The 15,045-nt window shown below is 49.3% G+C and overlaps 1 protein-coding gene across 2 annotated transcripts in view; it reads right to left on the bottom strand.

Moving 5' to 3' along the window:
• DDR2 (discoidin domain receptor tyrosine kinase 2) overlaps positions 1 to 15,045 on the bottom strand; it is a 662,671-nt gene that overhangs the window by 429,080 nt on the left and 218,546 nt on the right. The window lies entirely within an intron of this gene.

The raw sequence follows: 15,045 nt of genomic DNA, 5'->3' as shown, positions 1-15,045 counted from the left end.
AACCCTATGGGCCTGCCACTGCTGGAGTTTCTGTTCCTTCACCTTTCTCGGCCTAGAGGGCCAGCTGTTGCTGGAGATCCTGCTCCTTTGCTTTTCTCTGCCCTGCAAGCCGGCCGCCCCCCCCCCCCCCCCGGCCTGAGGCTGCTCCTACTGCAATGATGGCATCTCTTTCCCACTGGTAGAAGACCCCGCTATTTCACTTCCTCTTCCGGCCTGAACTGGCAAGGACGATATGCCATTGCTCTGCCATCCCTTGGATGGTGGTGGCTCTAGGCGGCTTCCTAGTGCTTCCACCAGCCCTGAAGGTGACATGCTCTGGTCCAGAGAGAATGGATGAGCTTATTGGCTCCTGTGGCAGCCAATAAGCAGCATATGGGTACAGCTTGGAGAAGGCCCTCTTTCAGTCCTTGGGCCAGTGAGAGTTCCTGTAGTCAGCTGGGCAGGCCATCCAAAGAGAGTATAAGAGAAAAAAAAATACAAGAAAGCAAATGGAGAGTGATGTAATGTGTCTGGCCTCTGATTTTCTACCTCTGAAAGCCTGAGAGGATTAGAGTTACTGACTCGCTCAAAGAAAGGAATTCATCCAATCCTGGTTTTCCCTATTTTTATTTTTTATATTCTGCTTTTCAGCACTTCATAGTGAACATCAAAGAGGATTACATTCAGGTACTGTAGGTATTTCCCTATCCCCACAGGGTTTACAATCTAATTTTTTACCTGAGGCAAGGGAGGGTAAAGTGACTTGCCCAAGGTCGCAAGGAGTGAAAGCAGGATTTGAATGCTGGTTTCCTGGTTCGTACCCTGCTGCTCTAACCACTAGGCTACTCCTCCACTCCTATTGTGTGCATGGAGATGAATCCCTGTTTTTCTTAGGGAAATAAGAATTCTGTCTCTTAGCATTCAGAGGGGCAAAACCAGAACTGGATCAAGCTCTTTGTGTTAACCTGATTGAGCTGGAAACCTTCGAGGGATGTCTATTTCCCAAATAGACCTATCAACCTTGGCTGGGCTCTTATCACAGGGACATTGTTATTGGGGTTATGTGAGACTGGAATGAAGGTGGCAGGCTGGAGGTGAAAGAAGTGTTAGACCAATGGGATGGGCCAATAGCTGTTTGCTACTGGTGCCTGCTCTTTGGGTTGTGCAGGCATCACACTGATATACATAAAGCATGAGTATAGCACAGACAGGAGACTCGGGGAAGGGCTTTGATAAACAGAGTGGTCATGGGCATATTGTAAGGCACATACATCTTAGTCCAGAAAATGCAAGAAATAAAATATATTGGAACAAAAAAAGACTTCATTTGCTAAGCATTTTTTCCCATAGAATAGGAGGGAAGCCATGATAAGTCAGGTGCTGAGTTTAATAGTGCTTCTGTATTAAGTAAGAACTGAATGCTGCTAAGTCCTTTCCTAGGTACCTTATCATATATTTGTGCCTCTCTGACACTTTTTTTAGGATATTCTCAGGAGAGAAGCTGAGACCAAAGCAGGGACCCACTGAAAGGAGTAAAAATAGCCAACTCAGTGGGGGACTCTCTGAAAGAGACACCGGATTTGTTCCTGCTCATTCAGTTCTTAGATGAACCCAAATTTAGACATGCCTGTTGCTGAAGTTAAAGCATGCTATCACTGTTTTACTCTTCATGTTCCTATTGTTGTGAGCGTGGCCTATGGCTGGTGTTGAGAACATGGAGGTGTGGTTGCTAGCTCATAGGAGAGCGTGAGTCCCTGAACCATGGCACGACTCAGGGAGGAGCCCCACCGAGGGAGGTGAGGGCATGCAAGCAGGGGTGGAACAGGAACAAGGCAGGACTGGAACTAAGGCAAGGAACTTCAGAACAAGAACAAGGCAGGGACAGCCCTCCGCTGGACCTACACGTACCAATGAGACCCAGCAACCCAATGCTGGTCTCAGGAGTAGTCCTCCAGCCCCACCGCTTGGGAACAGTGCATGAGGCCAGATGGAGGCTGAGGGCAGGAACAAGCCAAGACAGGAACTTGGAAGACTCGGACAAAGACTCATGGAACTTGAAAGACTCAGACAAGGACTTGGAATTTGAAAGACTCAGACAAGGACTTGAAACTTAGAAGACTCAGATGAGGGAACTAGGAAGACTCAGACGAGGACTTAGAACTTGGAAGACTCAGATGAGGACTTGGAATTTGGAAGACGCAAGGTGCTTGGAAGGTACAGGTGGGCACTGTCCCTCAGGGAGCCCTACACAGCCCCCCATGGGCGGGTCACAAACCACCCTGTCCCACTGCGCACCCTACACATCCTGAGAAGGCTGGTCACGGACCACGCGGAAGCGGGACAAGCACCAGAAGGGGATCCAACCAAAACAAGGCTCCAATGACCAGAGATTTACCCTCAGGGTGGTCATCTGGAGGACTTGAGGAGCTGGGAAGACTCGGAACTTGGAAGACTCAGAACATCAGGACTTCAGGAACATCAGGACTTCAGGAAATGGAACAACGGAAACTCTGCACCCAGAACAACAGAACCTCTGGAACATCAGGAAATGGAACGAAGAGCCATCAAGACACTAGAAGACCACGGAGGATCTTGACCGGCAAAGAAGAACATGGATGACCATGGGATCCGATACAAAGGCCCCGAGGAACAGGATCTGAGCCCTTATATAGGGCTGAAGCAGGAAGTTGACTGAGGCTGGCTTCCGGTGGGGCTGCAGGCTTGTCCCACCACTGGCCCTTTAAATGTTGAGAGGAGGTGCTGCCGCGCACCTAGAGGGCCTGGGAACAGAGGCCTGCGGCGACGTCCAGCTGCAATGGAAAAGGCTGGAGGAGGTTTCCACGCCACATGGGAGGTCCCAATGGCGGCGCACAGACCACATAGATGGAGACAGCAGCAGCGGTGGCTTCTTGCCGCCAGATGGAATCCCTGTGGCGGCTTCCCTGCCACAGAGTCGGAGTTCTGGCAGCAGCACAGGTCACGAAGAAGGAAGTCAGTGGGCGGCTCTCCTTGCCGCAGAGAGCAGCAGCGTCGGGCGGAATTTCAGCTGGGCTGCGAGGAATGGCAGCATCAGGCTGCCATTCCTCGCAGCCCAGCTGAAATTCCTCGCAGGAATGGCAGCATCAGGCAATGGCAGCGGCGGCTTCAGGGCTGCGTAGAAGGAAGTCTGCGGCGGTGGCCCAGTCTGGGAGCAGCCTAGGCTGCAAGAGAAGATCATGCAGCATCGGGCCGGCATCCTGGTAGGTGGCGGGCCTGCTCGTGGAATGGGGTCCGCAGGCAGGAGCGTAACAGCACCCCCTCCTCAAAGCCCTCCTCTTTAGCCTCTTCACAATGGCTGAAGACAAGAAGGCATACCTTTATACCAGCTGGAGAGCTTGGGGGTCCAAACACGAGATCGTCAAAGCTTGGAAGGAGCTGAAATGATGAGGCAAAATATCATACTGAAGATAACATAGACACAAGATGAAACTCAAAAGAAAATATGACCCAGGTTGAATTGGAGGCACAGAAGTAGTAACAACATTTTAAGGATTGGTCCAGTTCAGGTTTTATTAAATCAAGACGTGAGGGAGGAACACCTCCACAGCATCTTCTTCTTGAGAGCAATAGCCAGATAGTAGGTTTAAGGCATTACTGTTGGGAACTTGGATGCAAGATGGTATACCAGGAGAGTGCAAACTTGCAGATACTACTTCTTAAAAGAACATTGGTATGAGGAGCGCCAGGTGGAGCGAGACAGTCCAAACATTACTTAAAAGATGGAAAACTGGCCTTGGGGCATATTCTATACCTTTGATGATAGTTGGTACATGGAGTTGCGGTTGACTGATGAAATGGAGAAATGCACAGGGTTATTGAACCCAAACTCTTGAAAAGCCAGATGGATGAGAGAAGTCCCTTTATAAGGTCAAGAATGAAGTTGCATCTTAGGTATAATCTGCATGTTAATGCAGGCTCCCATGTGATAGACGTAGATGCTCAACTTTACACAGGAAGCTGTTTCTTAGAAAGGGATCTCCAGAATAGAGGCAGAAGTAATCTCTTGGACTCGTATCAGATAAGCTGCTTCAAGGTGGGTGGTAAAACTCCAGAAGGCAAGGCTTGGAGATAGTGAAGGATTCCAGTCATGTTTAAAGAAACGCTCTTCGACCATCTGGATGGTTGCAGCAATCCTTGCAATGGCAACTTTTACTGGTGGAAAACAATTTGAAAAGCTGGCAAGTTTTGGTCATCCTTAAAGAGCAGTCCTTAGATGGAGCAAGGGGTCCCTCCTGATGGAAACAGAGCAGAAGAACAGTGCGGGCTTTCCAGACAAACCTGAAGGTGGCAATCACAGACTTTGTCTGGCAGTGGAGACAACAGAAGATGGGTGGATAAACAACAAGTCAGATTTCCCAATCCAGACTCTAGCAGCTCAGAAGCTGTGCAAAGGATACCAAAAGGATGATGGTTTACAAACTGTGGATTCGAGACAACTTGCCATGATGAAATTAAGGCAAAGATACCCAACAAGGTGATATCTCAGGAACTTTGGGATGGAATTAGAAGCTGGACTTCCCACTTGTTTAGAACAGTGTCGGGATGATAGCTGTAATTAGTCCCATGACAAGCATCAAGCTGAGTGAAGCATGGACTGAATTGGAACTGGTGGAATGGAGCCAGACCTAGGGTGCAGGCATCTCCTGCAGGTCATTCAAATCCAAGGACCTGGAGTTGCTGAAATTTAATTCAAGTGAGCACACACTTCCTGAAGCTTGATGATGCTTGGTGAAGAAGCAGAACTTGTTAATGAAGACGTCAAAACCTGGGCGCAGGCGCCTCCTGCAGGTCATATGGAACCCAGGATGGAACACCACATCTCTGTGGGATGAAAGGAGATGGTCTCTGGAACAAGTAGAGGCACCTCCTGCTGGTCGAAAGGAGTTCCAGGACCGGACTGTCTTGATGAAAATCTGAATGCAGGTGCCTCCTGTGGGTCATGAAAATCCAGACATACCAAAAAACAAAGAAAACAGCAAAAAAAAAAATAAAAAAATTTTTTTAACTAGGTAAAAGTCCAGGAAACTAGAAGCAAAAATTCTGGGCAAGGAGCAAGATTCAAAAAATATCCAGGAAACTTGAGCCCATCACAGGCACACGCTCATTGAGCTCATAGCCTTCGTATCCTATTACGAGTATAGTCTACGACTGGTGTTGAACGCACGGAGGCACAGTCGTTAGCTCATAGGAGAGCATGAACCCCTGAACCACGGCACGACTCAGGAAGGAGCCCCAAGACACACCGTGGGAGGTGAGGGCATGCAAGCATGGGTGGAACAGGAACAAGGCAGAACTGGAACTAAGGCAAGGAACTTCGTGTTCTGGATCTGATGCTAGGAGTTAGCAATCTGTTCTGTTTGGAGTAAGCAGGGTGCTAGGGGGTTAGCAATCTGATATTGTTTGGGATAGTTATGGGTGGATCCTTGGGCTGGTGGCAGATGACCACGCCCCCGGGGGAAGATCCCGAAAGGGACCACCAGTCAGGCTCAGAGTTTGGAGACAGACACACACTAGTTCTTTTATTAAACAATATTTTTAACCACCAGAGATGGCAGTAGTGAGCTGAAAAGCCCGGCTGGGCCGTAGTCCCTCAGACTAGAACAGCGATCCCTGGATGCTGAGCTGTAGAGAAACTAAGATATAGTGAGTAGGCAGGGTATGCAGATGGTAACACTCACACAATGTCCCAGTAAAGCCCTGGAGCTGGAATAGGTAGGCCCTCGAGGTGCGAGTACCTGGTTTCAGGGAAAGCTCAGAGAGAACGATGGTAACTCACTGATGTAGCTGATATAGTTGGTAGTGATGACTTCCAGGCAGAAGAGTATATGAAGCAAGTCTGGGAACAAGGGCCCTCGAGGAGCGAGTATCGGTTCCAGACTGTCACCTGAAAAACAAAGGAGAGAGCGAGGACCCCGAGGAGCGGGTACCTCTGGTAAGTCCGAGGAGGCAGAGTAGCTTAGAAAGACAAAGTGAAACCAATGCCAATCCTTGCTAACTTGATGTGTTAGCAAATACTGAGACCTTAAATATCCGTCGCGGGTGATGTCATCTTCGGGGGATGCCCCTGAGGTTCGCACCATTGCCAGTATTTCAGTCGGGGCTGTACCACGCGCATACCCCTAGGCTTCCAGGAAACATGGTGATTGCAGCATCAAGCCGGTCCGGGAACGTCTGAGGACAAGTGGCAGGAGAACGCAGCAGTAGCCAGTCTTCCCGCGGACGGAGAGGGAGGTGCCAGAGAGGTAAGGAGGGCAGAGAGAGGGCATCGGGCACTGACGGACACAACAGTACCCCCCATCAAAGGGCGACTTCCTCTTCGGGTACCAGGCTTAGGTTTTGAAGGATGCACGAGGTAGAACTGACGAAGCATCTCTTTGTCCAGGATATTGGTCTGAGGCTCCCAAGAGTTTTCTTCGGGGCCGAAACCTTCCCATTTTAGGAGGTATTCAAAAGTCTTGCCTCTCTTACGAACATCCAGAACTTCTTCAACTTTGTATTCCAGGGCGTCTTCTGCATTGATGACAGGTGGATCTTGAGTTTTGGAAGAAAATTCACTAAGTATGAGTGGTCTCAGGAGAGATACGTGGAAGGCATTATAAATGTGGAGCCCAGGTGGTAGCTTCAGACGATAAGTAACTTGGCCAATACGTTGGAGGACTGGGAACGGTCCCACGTAGCAAGGAGAAAACCGAGAGGAGGATATTTTGAGTCTGAGGTGTTTGGTAGACAACCAGACTTTATCTCCTGGTTTGAAGACTGGAGCTTGCGCATGTGCGTGTCGTAGTACTTCTTGGCATGATCACTCGCTTTGATTAGCATGTCTTTTGTCTGGGCCCACAATTTATGAATATCATCAGCAGTGGATTGAGCTGCCGGAGACATCACTGAGAGCTTCAGTGAAAGTGGCGATGTTGGAGGATGTCCAAAAACCACTTCAAATGGTGACTTTCCAGTAGATGTTGCTGGATGAGAGTTGATGGCGAATTCAGCCCATGGAAGCAATTCGGCCCAATTATTCTGTCGAGACCTGACATAGGCTCGTATGAACTGTTTCATTGTACGATTCATCCTTTCCGTTTGGCCATTCGACTGCGGATGGTAGGCTGAAGTATAGTCTAGAGTGATGTCGAACAACTTGCACAAGGCCTTCCAGAATCGTGCTGTGAATTGAGACCCACGGTCAGATACGATGTGTGAAGGCAGGCCGAGGAGGCGGAATTTGTGCGTTATAAAGAGCTTAGCCTGCTCCAAGGCTGAGGGTATGCTAGGGAACGCCACGAAGTGTGCCATCTTGCTAAAACGATCCACAGTCACCCAGATGGTATTCATTCCTCCAGAAGTAGGTAAATCGACTACAAAATCAGTAGTGATGTGTGACCAGGGCCGATCCGGAACTGGCAATGGTTGCATATGACCCCCACGGTTTTCCAGAAGCAGGTTTGTTCTTAGCACAATTGGTGCAGGATGCCACGTAGGAATAGGTATCATTTTTTATGGTAGGCCACCAATACAGCTCCTGAATCTTGAGCAGGGTACGACGTTGACCAGGATGGCCGGCCAGCTTGGAATCGTACCCCCAAAAGAGCACTTTCCTCCTGAGGTTCTTTGGAACGATGGTCTTTCCAATGGGCACTGACTGAGTGGATGTCAAGAGGATCTTCTTCGGGTCAATTATGTGCTGTTGCTCATCAGGCACATCCTCCGAGTGAAAAGAGCGTGACAGAGTGTCTGCTCTAGTGTTTCAGTCTCCAGGGCGGATCTTGAACACAAAATCAAAATGGTTGAAGAATAAAGACCATCTGACCTGTCTGTAATTCAGCCGTTGTGCATGACGGAGATACTCAAGATTCTTATGATCTGTGAAGACGGTTATTTGATGTTGAGCACCTTCGAGCCAAGGCCGCCATTCCTCGAATGCAAGCTTTATTGCCAGGAGCTCCTTGTCGCCAATCTCGTAGTTCCTCTCGGCTGGAGAGAATTTTCGTGAGAAGAATGACAGGGTCGCAAGGCTTTCGAGTCTCCAACTTGGCTTAACACAGCCCCTACCCCCAACATCCGAAGTGTCAACTTCTACTATGAAGGGCTTATTGGGGTCTGGATAGCGTAAGCAAGGTTCTGTAAAAAAGGCAGTCTTTAATTTCTCGAACACGGAAATGGCCTCTGCTGATCATTTTGAAGCGTTGGCGCCCTTGTGGGTCATAGCAGTCAAGGGTACAGTTAAAGAAGAATAGTTCTTTACAAAGCTTCGATAGTAGTTAGTGAACCCCAGGAATCTTCTTAAAGCTTTCAGGCTGGTAGGTTGAGCCCAATCCTTGATACTTTCGAGCTTGTGAGGGTCCATTCGGAAGCCTTCCTTAGACACAATGTAGCCTAGAAAAGGCACTGAGTCCTTGTGAAGTTCACACTTAGAGAGTTTGGCGTACAGCCGGTGTTCACGAAGGCGGCGAAGTACTTGCTTGGCGTCTGTAATGTGGGTGTCCAAATCCTGGGAAAAGATTAGTATGTCATCCAGGTATACCACAATGTTCTTGTACAGCAGATCCCGCAAGATGTCATTCATCATATTTTGGAAAATGGCGGGTGCGTTGCACGACCCAAACGGCATTACCAGATACTCAAAGTGGCCGTCTCGCATATTGAAGGCCGTCTTCCATTCATCGCCACTCCGAATGCAAATAAGGTTGTAGGCCCCCTTCAGGTCAAGTTTTGAAAATATCTTGGCCCCTTGCAGCCTGTCAAACAGCTCAGAGATTCACGGCAAGGGGTAACGGTCTTTGATCGTGATTTCATTTAGACCTCGGTAATCGATACATGGACGTAGGGTACTGACCTTCTTCCCCACAAAGAATAAACCTGCGCCGGCCAGTGACTTTGATGATCGAATAAAGCCCTTCTGGAAATTTTCTTCCATGTATTCCGACGTTGCTCTATTCTCTTTAGCTGAGAGGGGGTACACCTGTCCTTTTGGCGACTCAGCATTGGGCTTCAGCTTTATGGCACAGTCATAGGGCCTATGTGGAGGAAGAATATCAGCTGCTTCTTTGGAGAATACATCCCCAAAGGATGCGTATTGGGGCAGCAGTCCTGGCATCGCTGGCGTTGTAGGCATGCATATGATAGGAGAGATCTCCTTAAGGCACTTCCCATGACATTCTGGGCCCCAGCAGGAAAGATCCAGAGATGCCCAGTCAAATTGGGGTTTGTACACTTGCAGCCAGGGTAACCCAAGGACGATAGGGTGCATAGCCCTCTCCAATACAAAGAAAGAAATTGATTCCATGTGGAGAGCCCTGGTGCGAAGAGTGACTGGTGCAGTTTTGCAAGCCACGTTGCCTGGTAAGAGCTCCCCTCGAATGGAGGATAAAAGTAGTGGATCTTTCAACTTGATGAGGGGAATTTTCAAATCTTCCACTAGACTTCGGAGAATGAAGTTGCGTCCTGCCCCTGAGTCCACTAGGGCAGGAGTCTGAACCGTGATTGGTCCGTAAGTTAAAGAGACTGGGAGAGAGAGTGGAGGAGATGTTGCGGTATGGCCTAGGAACAGTCCTCCTGTGGAACTTAGGCCTGTCCGTTTTCCGGACGAATAGAGCATGTGGAGATATTGTGGCTGGGTTGACCACAGTACATGCAAAGGCCGTGCTTCTTCTGAAATCTTCTCTCCTTGGAGGTCAAGCGATCATGACCCAGTTGCATAGGTTCATCTGTATCAGCAGCAGGAATTACTGGAATGATCTGGGGTGTAGAGGCAGTACTGGCCTGTTTCAACCCGGGTACCACCCTAGGCCGGAGTTCTTTCACCTTCTCCCAAAGTCATAGGTCAATCCGAGAAGCTAAGGCTATTAATTCGTCCAGTGAGTCAGGTGTTTGGCGAGCGGCCAGCTCGGCCTTCAAACAGTTATCCAGGCCTCTGCAGAAGAGAGTCTCGAGACATCTGGGGTCCCAGCAAAGTTCTGCCGCAAGAGTTTTGAACTCTATGGCAAATTCAGCCAACGATCTGCTGCCTTGCTTCAAATCCACTAAAGCAGAACTGGATACAGACATTCGAGCAGGGTCATCGAAAACAGATTTAAACAAGTCCATAAATCCTTCTATGTCTTGCAAAATCGAGTCCTTGTGTTCCCACAAGGTAGATGCCCAAGACAAAGCCCTACCATCCAGGTCTGAAAGGATGTAGGTAGTCTTGGAGACAGCCGTAGGAAATAGAGACGGCTGTAAGGCAAAGTGCATGCAGCACTGGTTCAAAAAGCCCCGGGTCTTCTGGATTTCTCCGGAAAAGCTGATTGGAGCTGCCAGTAGTACAGCAGTCTTCAAAGTTACCTCCGATGACTGACCCAATTGGTTGGAGGTTGTGCCTTGAACCTTCTTTGTGTGTAGTTGGTGATACGCTGAAGTAAGCTTCTCCAAAGCGTCTTGCTTCTCCACAATGCGTTGGGCCAGGCCGGGTATGGCCTGCAAAGCACTGAGTTGTGCCGGATCCATGGAGTTAGCAATCTGTTCTGTATCTGATGCTAGGAGTTAGCAATCTGTTCTATTCGGAGTAAGCAGACTGCTAGGGGGTTAGCAATCTGATATTGTTTGGGATAGTTGTGGATGGATCCTTGGGCTGGTGGCAGATGACCACACCCCCTGAGGAAGATCCCGAGAGGGACCACTGGTCAGCCTCAGAGTTTGGAGACAGACACACTAGTTCTTTTATTAAACAATATTTTGAACCACCAGAGATGGCAGTAGTGAGCTGGAAAGCCCGGCTGGGCCGTAGTCCCTCAGACTGGAACAGCGATCCCTGGAGGCTGAGCTGTAGAGAAACTAAGATATAGTGAGTAGGCAGGGTATGCAAATGGTAACACTCACACAATGCCCCAATAAAGCCCAGGAGCTGGAATAGGTAGGCCCTCAAGGAGCGAGTACCTGGTTCCAGGGAAAGCTCAGAGAGAACGATGGTAACTCACTGATGTAGCTGATATAATTCCTTCCCTCTGCATTGTCAGGCAAAAAAAAAAAAAAGTACCTCAAGCTGCTCTCTTTGCTTGGCGTACTTCTTACCAAAACAGAATCTTATCAGCTGAAGACACCCACTTCTTCCTGGGGTGGGGATCCCCAGCAGGAACTATCTGGTTTTTGGTTTGTTTTTTTTGTGAGAAGAAGATCCTCAGATACTTAGGGATGCACTCAGAGACGAAGAAAATGTGGCAGAAAGATCTAGAAATAATCCCAATTGTATTGGGCATCAGTGGCCTGATGAAAAAGCCCTTCCAGCTGCACCTCAATAATGTTGTTGGTGCATCCAACACTAAATTTCAGAAGGAGGCTCTCTTTGGCACAATGATTAGAAGGGCATTAGCAGTGAATTTGACAGAGTGAGTCATTCCCTGACATATTAGTTAGGTTCATTCCTGTCAGGGTCTGTACCAAACAAATCCATTCGGAGATACTGCCCCCCCAAAGAGATCACATGCAAATCAAAACCTGGGCCCAGGAATGGTTAAGAAGAGGCAAATTTAAACCTAAACATGAGAGCTTGATAATTGCAGGACAGGACAGTGGATTATGGACAAAATGGTTCACAGCCAGGACAGAGAAAAAACTGGCAAAGAAGAGAAATGCGAACTGGAAATGCTTAGATAGCCCATCACTGGGTGCAATATGCTGATGTCAGGACGGCCTGTATATGGAAAGGCATGACAGAGTGGCAGGACTTATTCATGGGAAGCTATGTAAACACATAGCATTGCTGTACCAGAAAAGCACTGGGAACACGACCCTGAGAGAACTGTAGAGAATGAAGACGGTGTGATCATTTGGGAGAGTCTTCTATTCCTATGGATAAAAAGCTCAATGCTAGAAAACTGGAAAGTGTGGTAAAAGAGAAAAACTCCAGAAAAGCATTGCTGATAGAAATGTCCATACTAAGCGCTTATTCTGTGGACTGGAGAGAGAGTGAAGATCCTCAAGTACCAAGAGCTGCTACCAGAAGTCAAGAAAATGTAGCACAAAGGTAAAAGAAGAGTCCCAGTTTTATTGGATGCCACCAGCCTGATTAAAAAGAGCTTCCAGGTGCGTCCAAACACAGTGCCTGATATATAATACAGAGGGGCAGCCCACTACCATCGGGCACTTCAAGAAAACTACATCTTGGGAGAAAAAGACCCAAAAAAATAGAAAAAATGAACTGAGAAGTGAAAAAGAGAAAATCAGCGATGTGAAGACCCGCCCCCCCTCCCCCCCCCCCCCCCCGACGTCATGACGACCAGCCAGCGGCGACCCGATCAACGGCACTATTACGCCGGGCATCGCGCAACAAAGGGGTTTTCCCCTTTGTGCTCCCCTTCATGCTAACTAGGGGTGTGCATTCGGATTGACCGCATTAGTAAAACGCAACTCATATTTTTTTTTTACTTAAAAAATTGATTCGACATAAACGATCGGATTTCCCAGCTTGGGGGGGTCAGGAGGCCCCCCAGCTTGGGGGGGTCAGGAGGCCCCCCCAAGCTGGCCAAAAGTTCTTTGTGGGCCGAACGAGCCGTCCGGCGCGAACGAGCCGGGAATCACGTGACGCCGCGTCACTCGACGTGCCACCGACGTCACATGCTTCTCGCCAAGGATTGCAGAAATGACGTCCTCACTCCTCGCTCGATCACCAGGGAGTTGTGGTAAGTCTGGGGGGGGGATTAAGGAGGGTGAGGGGGTTTAAATTTTTTTTTTGCACATATGTACATATACCCAACTCATTGGATTTTTTTTATGTCCATATTGGCCGCAAGTGGGACCCCCTTTCGGACATAAAAAATATGAACATAAAATTTTGCTCTGCACATCCCTAATGCTAACCTTTGTGCTCCTTCTAATATAATTGTATTTATGTTTTTGTTAATAATTTAACTTTTATTAATGTTTAGCTTTTTGCTTTGTTTAAAATTATTTCATTATTGACGTTTAAATGTATTAGACTAAGGAATTTTACTTCCTGCTTATTCTGTTTCATTGTAAACCGGTTTGATATGCATTCTATGCAGGAAAATTGGTATAAAACAACTAAAAATAAATAAATAAATAAATAAATTGGTAGCAATGACTTCCAGGCAAAAGAGTATATGAAGCAAGTCTGGGAACAAGGGCCCTCGAGGAGCGAGTACCGGTTCCAGACTGTCACCTGAAAAACAAAGGAGAGAGCGAGGCCCCCAAGGAGCGGGTACCTCTGGTAAGATGGAGGAGGCAGAGTAGCTTAGAAAGACAAAGCGAGACCGATGTCAATCCTTGATAACGTGATGTGTTAGCAAATACTGAGACCTTAAATATCCGTCGCGGGTGACGTCATCTTTGGGGGACGCCCCTGAGGTTCACGCCATTGCCGGTATTTCAGTCGGGGCTGTGCCACGTGCACGCCCCTAGGCCTCCAGGAAACATGGCGATTGCAGCGTCGAGCCGGTTCGGGAACGCCCGATGACAAGTGGCAGGAGAACGCCACGGTAGCCAGTCTTCCCTTGGATGGAGAGGGAGGCACAAGAGAGGTAAGGAAGGTAGAGAGAGGGCGTCGGGCACCGACAGACACAACACTTTGGAACAGGAACAAGGCAGGGTCAGCCCTCCGCTGGACCTACACGCACCAATGATACCCAGCAACGCAATGCTGGTCTCAGGAGTAGCCCTCCGTCCACTCGGTAGCCCTTCCGGACCCGCTGCTTGGGAACGATGAGTGCATGAGGCCAGACGGAGGCTGAGGGCAGGAACAAGCCAAAACAGGAACTTGGAAGACTCAGACAAAAACTCATGGAACTTGAAAGATTTAGACAATGACTTGGAATTTGAAAGACTCATACGAGGACTTGAAACTTGAAAGACTCAGATGAGGACTTGGAACTTGGAGATTCAGACGAGGACTGAAGGTGCTTGGAAGGTACAGGCGGGCACTGTCCCTCAGGGTGTCCTATACAGCCCCCATGGGCTGGTCACAGAACACCCTGTCTCACTGCGCGCCCAACACAATCTGAGAAGGCTGGTCGCGGACCACACAGGAGTGGGACAAGCGCCAGAAGGAGATCCAACCAAAACGAGGCTCCAATGACCAGAGACAGGAACTGGATCAATACGGATTTACCTTCAGGGTGGTCATCTGGAGGACTTGAGGAGCTGGGAAGACTCGGAACTTGGAAGACTCGGAACATCAGGACTTCAGAAAAATCAGGACTTTAGGAAAGGGAACAACGGAACCTCTGGACACAGAACAATGGAACCTCTGGAACATCAGGACCAAGGAACATCTGGAAAATAAGGACAACTGGAACAAGGAAAAGGCAACGAAGGAGCTCTGACGAGGAATGAAACCAGGAACATCAAAGAAATGGAACAATGAGCCATCAAGACCTAGAAGGCCACAGAGGACCATGACCGGTGAAGAAGAACATGGACGACCATGGGATCCGATATGAAGGCCCTGAGGAACAGGAACTGAGCCCTTATATAGGGCTGAAACAGGAAGCTGACTGAGGCTGGCTTCCGGTGGAGCCACAGGCTTGTCCCGCCACTGGTCCTTTAAATGTTGAGAGCAAGCGCGGCCGCGCACCTAGAGGGCCTGGAAGCAGAGGCCTGAGGCGGCATCCAGCCGTGATGGAGAAGGCCGAAGGTGGCTTCCACGCTGCATGGGAGGTTCCAACGGCAGTGCACAGGCTGCATAGATGAAGCCAGCAGCGGCAGCGGCTTCCTGCCACAGAGGGAATCCCCGCGGCGGCTTCCCCACCGCAGAGGTGGAGTTCCGGCGGTGGCACAGGCCATGAAGAAGGAAGTTGGCGGGCGGCTCTCCTAGCTGTGAAGAGCGGAGGCATTGGGCGGAACAGTGGGTGGCAGCTGGGCTGTGAGGAGCGGCAGTGTCGGGCAACGGCAGCGGCAGCTTTAGGGTCACGTAGAAGGAAGTCTGCAGTGGTGGCCCGGTCCGCGGGCGGCCTAGGCTGCAAGAGAAGATCCTGCAGCGTCGGGTCGGCATTGTTGTAAGTGGAGGGCCTGCTCACGGAATAGAGTCCGCGGGCAGGAGTG

This window comes from Rhinatrema bivittatum, chromosome 10, assembly GCF_901001135.1.
Source record: "Rhinatrema bivittatum chromosome 10, aRhiBiv1.1, whole genome shotgun sequence".
NCBI lineage: Eukaryota > Metazoa > Chordata > Amphibia > Gymnophiona > Rhinatrematidae > Rhinatrema > Rhinatrema bivittatum.
This window is presented reverse-complemented; position numbering and strand designations above follow the sequence as displayed.